Genomic DNA, 10018 nt, shown 5'->3' with positions numbered 1-10018 from the left:
ACTGTTGCTGACCATCTCCATCCCTTTGTGGCCACAGTGTAGTGATGGCTGCATCCAGCGGGATAATGCAAGTGTCACAAAGCTTCAATCATCTTAAACTGATTTTCTAAACATGACAGTGGAGTCATCGTCCCCACAGTCACCAGATCTCAGTTCAGCAGAGCACCTTTGGGATGTCCAGCAAACAAATTTGAAGCAACTGTGTGATGTTATTTGTCAAAATAGACACAAATCTTTCCAACTTGTTAAATCTGTGCCACAAAGAACTAAGCATTACCAAGGTGAATCTTACTAGTCGATCAGTGTATATTAAGTAAGTTTGAATTGCAAAATAGTGTATAAGAAACCATGAAGACAGCAAAAAGCATATAAGGAAAGAAAATCCTGCAAACACACACAGCAAATTAATATAGTGCGACACACTTCCGACTTTAATACCCTACAATGCAAGTCAATACTAATTTAGGAAAATTGACATAAATGTGACCATCTAATGATTTTGTTGTGCTATTTTGAGCAACATGAACAAAAAATGTTTAAAGCTTTCTGCCTGTGTTGGGCAGCTTTTGCATCTCAAAAAGGTAATACATTTTTTATAAGCCCAGGTACAACAGGTACTGCTCCACCAGCGTGACCATTATTCGAACCGGTAGACCAACAAGTGTTTTAAATCCAACACCTGGTGTACTGGGAGTTTGTGGTCTCTTCCTGTGAGAGAGCTCCACCTCTGCAGCATAACATCTGAACCAGTGAAATGCTTGTTATTCAAATCAAACTGGCTGTGTGTAATCCATCTCACTTAGGATGGATGTCACAATGCATCCAACTGCATGCCGCAGGCACTTAGTTTAAAGCATCCAGGGGTTATGTACTCCAGCAGTTGTTTATAAGTTTTCCAGTCCTGACACCTGTCTTTTTTAATGCATCTCTGGTGTACAGAAACGATCCTCGAGAAACTTTTTGTTTACTGTTTAAACGTTACACGTTTCTTCTCGGTGAATTTCAGTCTCAGCTCTATCTGTCTTGAACAAAGAGCTGCATCTTGAAAAGCTTTGTATGTATCTTACATACACATCATACTTCAGTGTGTCTGTTCCAGAGTTATGAAAAGCTCTTCATCTCAATTAGTTTTGAGAATTTATTGCATGAGCTTGCCTCTGGCTTTTACTCATTAATAGTGCATCTAAAAAATAGAAATAGTTCTTTTTTAAAAGAATTTTGTCAAAAAGGCACATTTCCTTTTTTAATTATTACTCATAAGGGCAAGTCTTTTGTCATTTTAATTTTGATAATTATGTCTTACACATCATGAAAATCAGAAATCCAGTATCTAAAATTATTAGACCAGTCAAAACTGTCCAACTTCACTTATATAGTCAATACCAAGATGGATGCAATCAAATTGTTGTATTGCTGAGGTGCTATTGTAACCCAAGGTTGCTTTAATAGCTCCTCTTCTGGACAGTAGTTTAGGTGAGTTGAATGGCCATCCACTAATCGGGACAGGTCACCAGTCTGTCATAGGGCTAACACGTGGAGACAGAACACCACTATCCAATTTACTCACATTAATACCTATGTCTAATTTAGAATCTGCAATTAATCAACATTGATGCATTTGCTTGAACTGTAGGAAACTGATAACCTGAGTGCCCGGAGAGAACCCACAAAGGCATGGGGAGAACATGCAAATTCCACACAGGAAGATCCTATCAGCCTGGGCAATCAAACCCAGAAGAGCACTAACCACTGCACCACCATGCATAGTCAATCAAGCACAATAATAAGGTGGCCAGCTGGCATGTTCAGGAAGTAGTTTTAGCACTTTTTTTTAGCACAGGTGTTAAGTCCTGCTGTAAAAGAAAAATGGTATATCCATGAAGCTTGCCAGTAGATTGAAACATGAAGTCCTCTGAAGTCTCCTGGTGGACAGCCGTGATGTCTTTGGACTTGGTAAAACACAGTAGATCAACTACTTCTAATACCAGCAGATGACACAGCACCCCAAACCATCACAGACTGTTGAAACTTCACACTATTCTTAAAACACCTCAGATTCTGTGGCTATCCCACCAGACTCTAGGACCTTGATTTCCAAATGAAATCCAAATTTTATTTTCATCTGAAAGAACAACTTTGTACCACTGTGCAACAGTCCATTTATTTTCCTCCCTGCCCCAGGTAAGCCACTTTTCATGTCATCTCTGGTTCTGGAGTAGTTTGATCTTAGAAATGTAACAGTTGTAGACCCTATCCTGAAGACATCTGTGCATGACGACTCTTGATCCACGGACACCAGCCATACTCCACTCTTTGTGAAGTTCTTGCTCTTAAGAATTTTCTAAAGGCACTAATTATTCCTTTTGCTTGAGCGTACCATGCTTTTAATTCCAGTCATCTTTCCATTAATTCAGTTCCATACACTCTGTGAACAGCTAGCCTTTTCAACAATGATTGTGGCTTGCCTTTTTTTTGTGGAGCTTTTTGATGATTATCATATGGAGAACTTTCAAGTCAGCAATCTTTAACATGAATATGTTTGTATGTACTGGACAAGACCAAGAGATACAGTCTACATATAGTATTTAAATTACAATTTACTTAAACTTGATATGATAAATTCAAATAACCTGAGATATTTTCATGCAATTTTACATTTCATGTAATATTTATATGTAATAAATATAGAATATACAAAGTTTACCTCTTTGTTGAGATAAACTCCTCATTTCTTGAATACAGGTTATGTGGAGAGTATAGGGCTGTCACTCTTAGGTGAGATCAATGAAATCCTAATCATCACAGTAGCCAATGGGCATTTCTTAACTGCAGCCACTGGAAACACAGCAGCCATCTTGCCTAAGGGTTTTTGAATACACTTGCCTGGGAAATAGTTCAAAGGCAGGAAGCAAAGGGAGAGGTCTCTCCTCTGGAACTATAGCACAACATTTTCACTCTATACTGGCCCTCGCTTCCTCTGAGATGCTTGCGTAAAACACTCCTTGCTTTAATTAACTGACAAAAATGGGCAGAAAAGAGACTGAAATTCTTCAAATAGCTGAACTCTTGCCTAATCAATATCCTCTTAATTTGAAGGTTCGGTGTTCAGATCTTGCTCTTGTGTTGTTCACAAACTGCTGTTTATTCCCCCTCCTCCCACTCCATGTTTTCTTCCTATTTGTCAGTTTTGGCAATGCAAATTCAGGGAGGGGAACAAGAGAGAAAGCGGCATTAACAAGTGAAATTAAAAACCCATTCACTCTCCTCAGTCATCCATTTGGAGCCCAGCCAAAGGAGAAGCAGCTGTTGGGCTGGCAGTATAGGGGAGAAAGACACAGAGATACAGAAGAGAAAGACTAAAATACACAGCGAGTGAGAAAAGGTGGATTGGAAATTGTTAATTCAAAGAATATATATATATATATATATATATATATATATATATATATATATATATATATATATATATATATATATATATGTATATATATATATATATGTATATATACAGTGGGGCAAAAAAGTATTTAGTCAGCCACCGATTGTGCAAGTTCCCCCATTTAAAATGATGACAGAGGTCAGTAATTTGCACCAGAGGTACACTTCAACTGTGAGAGACAGAATGTGAAAAAAAAATCCATGAATTCACATGGTAGGATTTGTAAAGAATTTATTCGTAAATCAGGGTGGAAAATAAGTATTTGGTCAATAACAAAAATACAACTCAATACTTTGTAACATAACCTTTGTTGGCAATAACAGAGGTCAAACGTTTACTATAGGTCTTTACCAGGTTTGCACACACAGTAGCTGGTATTTTGGCCCATTCCTCCATGCAGATCTTCTCAAGAGCAGTGATGTTTTGGGGCTGTCGCCGAGCAACACGGACTTTCAACTCCCGCCACAGATTTTCTATGGGGTTGAGGTCTGGAGACTGGCTAGGCCACTCCAGGACTTTCAAATGCTTCTTACGGAGCCACTCCTTTGTTGCCCGGGCGGTGTGTTTTGGATCATTGTCATGTTGGAAGACCCAGCCTCGTTTCATCTTCAAAGTTCTCACTGATGGAAGGAGGTTTTGGCTCAAAATCTCACGATACTTGGCCCCATTCATTCTGTCCTTAACACGGATCAGTCGTCCTGTCCCCTTGGCAGAAAAACAACCCCATAGCATGATGTTTCCACCCCCATGCTTCACAGTAGGTATGGTGTTCTTGGGATGCAACTCAGTATTCTTCTTCCTCCAAACACGACGAGTTGAGTTTATACCAAAAAGTTCTACTTTGGTTTCATCTGACCACATGACATTCTCCCAATCCTCTGCTGTATCATCCATGTGCTCTCTGGCAAACTTCAGACGGGCCTGGACATGCACTGGCTTCAGCAGCGGAACACGTCTGGCACTGCGGGATTTGATTCCCTGCCGTTGTAGTGTGTTACTGATGGTGACCTTTGTTACTTTGGTCCCAGCTCTCTGCAGGTCATTCACCAGGTCCCCCCGTGTGGTTCTGGGATCTTTGCTCACCGTTCTCATGATCATTTTGACCCCACGGGATGAGATCTTGCGTGGAGCCCCAGATCGAGGGAGATTATCAGTAGTCTTGTATGTCTTCCATTTTCTGATGATTGCTCCCACAGTTGATTTTTTCACACCAAGCTGCTTGCCTATTGTAGATTCACTCTTCCCAGTCTGGTGCAGGTCTACAATTCTTTTCCTAGTGTCCTTCAAAAGCTCTTTGGTCTTGGCCATGGTGGAGTTTGGAGTCTGACTGGTTGAGGCTGTGGACAGGTGTCTTTTATACAGATGATGAGGTCAAACAGGTGCCATTCATACAGGTAACGAGTGGGGGACAGAAAAGCTTCTTACAGAAGACGTTACAGGTCTGTGAGAGCCAGGGATTTTCCTTGTTTGAGGTGACCAAATACTTATTTTCCACCCTGATTTACGAATAAATTCTTTACAAATCCTACCATGTGAATTCATGGATTTTTTTTTCACATTCTGTCTCTCACAGCTGAAGTGTACCTCTGGTGCAAATTACTGACCTCTGTCATCATTTTAAGTGGGGGAACTTGCACAATCGGTGGCTGACTAAATACTTTTTTGCCCCACTGTATATATACATATATATATAGGATACATATACAGAAGGGAAAGACTAAAATACACAGCGAGTGAGAAAAGGTGGATTGGAAATTGTTAATTCAAAGAATATATATATATATATATATATATATATATATATATATGTATATATATATATATATGTATATATATATATATGTATATATATATATGTATATATATATATACACATATATATATATATATATATACATATATAAAAAGTTTTTTTTAACTATAACATCAAGAAGGTGTGCGCTTTGGGAGCTGCAACCTTTTTCCTTCACCCTCTCCGATCTCTGAGACTTTGACCCTGTACCCAAATCCTCTCCCCTGCTTTCAGTGTTTCATTGGGAAATCTGGAAAGACACAGACTCAACACTCAATGTGAAGTTATCAAAATGCTGTTTATTTCTATATAAAAGATCAACAATTACATCACATAAACAATATTGCTCGTTAACAGAGAATAAGTGCATGACAAAGCAAAAGGAAAGCTTGTCATTTACTGTGTTCTTGAATCAGATCTTACACTTAGCCATGTAGTTCATCATGACTCATCACATCACTGCTGTTTTAAAGTCCCCCAGCGGCAGATCCCCATGATGGTTTAGTGTCTTTTTCACTAGTGTTCACCAAACTTCACCTCCAGACAGCAGTTTGCGTATACATAACATGTATGACAAAGTGAATGAATTGAAAGAGATGGTCAGGTTTGCAAAAGAACATCTGGTCAGACTCAGCAATCTTAACAATCATTTCAATCTGGATTTCCACAATTCTGAACCCAAGTTGAAAAGCTGGCTTGGGTTAGGAACCTGCTCCTTGTAAATAAAAGAAGGAAATTTGTCTAAATTAAGATTGCACTTGATGAAAAATCACTGACAAACATTTGTGGGAAGTTTAGAGTGGAACTTATAAATAAATAATACATAAATAATACATGGAATGCACTTTTGCCTATTGGATCTACTTAAGTGTCTGTTATTTCTTTTCCATTTACCACATGTCCCCTATGTTTTCCCCCTTATTTAATTGCTGTTCTTCAATTGTTTTTCCCTCTTTTGTGATTGTCTGCTCCATTAGTCATTAGTGTTTCCCATGCAGTTTGTTCTCATCTATTTACAGTCCTCCCTTTTCCTTCTTGTTTGTCTTCTGTCCTGGCTTGTTCATCCACCAGTTTTCCTTACGCTTCTTATATTGTCTTTCTTTCTTGGACTTCTGTTGTATTTGAACCAGCCTTATGAGACTTGTGTTTTCTGGGTCTTATGTAATTTTAATGAGCTTTGCATGAAAGCTCACATTTTGTTTAGGATTCCCGTCTTGTGTGTCTGCAATTGGGTCCTCTTTTGAACACACACATAACAGTTAAGTGACCTTCTCAGCTTTGGCTCCCTTTAAAACCAAACAGAGAAACGGGCTGCATGTGGAGAACAGCCTGCTAACAGCTGTTATCCTACTGTTTAAAGCTTCTGGAAGACAAACAAGCCCATTAAAGCTCAGGTGAATTAAAGCTCAGGTGAGCAGAAATTACTACTGGATGAGTTTGAATACAATTTTTTCACAATAGGTGTAAATTGCTTTGCATTACGGTCATTCAGATTGTGTTGGGCTGAAAGTTGAATAGAACAAAACTTTATCCACCTGGCCTGATAGGGACAGCAGAGGAGTATTTTAATTTTGGTGAAGAGGTGCTGATATTTCAGTACTGAATTTTTATACAAGAGAAGCATATAGTAGTAGTAGTAAAACTATCAGAAGAAAAACAGGATCCTACTGTCATGAGTCTTCCTACTTCTGTAGGAAGACATATGAATCCTGGCTCATAACTGTCATTGTGATTATGAGATCACTCCATCCACCTGTTGTCACCCCTGAGTCAATATAATAATCTCTTTGGCCAGTGGTTTGTCTGATAAGCACTCTGGAGGCACAGAGACACACCCAGAAAAGATGCACTTCACCCCCAGCAGTGAAAGCCCCATCTGGAATCGTCCATTGATTTTTAGTCCAAATGATTTTTTATGACCATGAAAACAACCCCAGTGTGCCACCTCTTTTGGAAGAGGGGATCAAATTCCCTAATCTTTGTCCAAATCAAAGGCTCCATGCTTCAAAGTGGCTGGATCAGCACAGATACCCACAGAGCGCCAACGCCAGAGCAGAAGGGAGAGAACAAAAATGCTTTGCTCTCGCTTTGCACTCCAAACTCATTTTAACTCCTGTCTTCCTTCTCCCTGCTCATCTTTTCAGTGAGTTTGTAGTAGCATTGTGCTTTAGTTTGAGTGGGTGTGTTTGTGTGTTTGATGGACAGTTGTAGAAGAGAAAACTTAAAGGGCCAAGAGGGTGGATGGCGTATAGAGGCAGGTTGGTGACGGTGGGGGCTGGAGGCTGGGTGTGGTGCACTTATCTCCTCTCTGCAGATGAGAACACTTCATTGCCTGCGGGATGCTGCTCTTTCTCAGGCCAAGTGTGGTTAAAGGGATTATGGGGGACACTGTTTTCAGGGGATGTTGGGATCTGAACTTGTTTATTGACCATTTTCAGGTATGTAATTAGCACACTTAATTGTCCCATTTAGAGTAAACAAAGTATGTTCTAATTTCATAAGCAACCTCTTTTACACTCAGATGATAAATCAATAAGACTGCTGAGATTTAGCCAAGAAAAGTATCTCAGTGCCCTGAGACAGAATAATAACTCTTTTTTTTTCTCTTCACAACATTTTAAGATTATTGATTTCTCTATTCTGTTCCCATTTTCTCCCCCTGAGACACAATTTGTTAGAATATTTTCAGGCTCTTGCTTCAACAGGAACTATCTTTTGTTAAAGCTAAAACCACAAAATAAAGCACAGTGAAATAGCAGTGACAGGATCACTTCAGAAGATGCCCACTCCTCCACCTGCCTGATGACGAGTCCTTACTGTAAACAACAAAAGGTGCTATTATCACCCCCAACCAGGGACAGGATTAGATGCGTACTCATCTGCATGGATTTCAACCCCCAAATAATAATAAGGCATAAATAAGGGGAAAATAGAGACAAAAGGTGAAGTTAATTTATGGAAAGCCATGGCTGCATCACTGCTTACCACTTTGATGCTTAATCCGTTATTAACCTCCACAGTATTACACATACACGCATGCACATGTATGTGTGGAGATACTCACTCATGCATGCACACCTTGAGCAGCTGAGTCAGGGCAACTGAGTACTGAGAGCAATATTACCCCTCAGGGAAATAAAGATAGGCTGTGGGTGCAAAAGGAGGGAGATGAGGCTACTCGGAGGACACGCTGCAGAATATCAGGCCAATCCTGCTTGTGCTTGCTCTTGCTGGTTTCCAGGGTAATGGCAGAAGGCTCTGCCTTCCTGTTGAGGCAAACGCACTTAGAGGAGAGATTTTTGGCCTTGAGAACATGTTGAGAGGGAAAATGTTCCATTACTGGGAACCTTTTGTCTTTGTGCAGCTGATTTCCCAGCGTGGAGCTGTATAAATGTGTTTGTGTGCTTGAGAAAGTGTGTAGTGTGTGCTTTAATGTTTGCTGCAAACAACAAAACCAAGAAGAAATTTCACATTACAAGAAATGGTAAGCCTAAAGGATTTCCATTATGCTAATTTCAAACTAAATATTTGTGTTCTTCTTCTCTGCTACTAGAGCAACTTGTGCCTGAGATAACCATATTATGGTGCCATACTCTCATTGGCATATGGAAGCAGTGTACAGCAAAAGAGTAGCTGAAATGGAGAGTTCAAAGCAGTCTGAAGCCCTTTACTTCTGGAAACTTTGGCCATGTTGGAAAAGCATAACAAATCTTCCATTTGTCCTTCTTCTTCTTCTTATTGCTAACAAAAAACCTGCCCTATGGGTGAGTTTTGTCTGCATCAGATACAGCGGAGAATTGTGGAAACATATTTAATGACTAACAAGTTAAAAAACATTAGAAATGCAATAAGAATTTATAACTTTAAGAAAAGATATAATGGCAACAGCCCCAATGTAAGGCTCATGTTACAGTCAGCTGTCTATACTGATTGTTATATAGTATACATATATGTGTATACACATACTTTTGTGTTGATCATGGTTGTTTGGATGTAGAATGAAAATATCCAGAAACATTCCCCTCGGCCATTTTTGTTGCCGATCTTTTGCTCTCAGTTAATGGTGTTAAATGGTAAAGGCATAGCAGATAGGAAATAAAATCTTGCCCGTTCTTAAAACTGAAACCCTGTGGTGAGCATCAAAATGTTTAATGATCACTCAGTTTCTTTGTACAAATACACAAAAAAGCACCAATACTTTTATTTGAAGTCATTTTTATCAATCAATCGACCAATCAATCACCACACAGATGCCATAGATGTTACAAATCTTGTAGTTTCATTGAGATTGAAGCAGTTTGATTATTATCATCATTATTATTGTGTCACATTGTCTGGTCTTAGCTATCACAATAAAATTTCTACAGCTTGTTCTGATGGGTATATTTCTATTCCTGCTTAAAAATGAACTGAAAGTTAAATAACTCTGCCTTTCTGTGGAAAACTGTGCACGTATGTGTGCATCCCATGTGTGTGTGTGTTTTCACCCAGTGGTTTGCTGCTGAGTGATTTTCTCCGTGAAGCACTCAGGATATGCAGAGATGAGCTCCATTGTTGGTATAAATTGCTTGGCCCATGCATGCTGCCTCTCCACCGGGCATCTCCCTCCTCGTACTGATCAATCTAATCCTTAGCTATAATGAGTTTTTCTGTCTGACTGTGAGGAGTGGGCCGGGCCATGAAGTGGATAGGAGAATGAGCAAGAGAAGAAATGTGGGATACTGGCAATGTTGGTGAAGACAGCTGTAGGCACAGAAAGTAGCCAAACTGTTTATAGAGGTAAGAAG

The sequence above is a fragment of the Neolamprologus multifasciatus genome, chromosome 4, assembly GCF_963576455.1.
Source record: "Neolamprologus multifasciatus chromosome 4, fNeoMul1.2, whole genome shotgun sequence".
Taxonomy (NCBI): Eukaryota; Metazoa; Chordata; class Actinopteri; order Cichliformes; family Cichlidae; genus Neolamprologus; species Neolamprologus multifasciatus.
The sequence above is the reverse complement of the archived record's forward strand: the minus strand, read 5'-3'. Positions refer to the sequence as shown.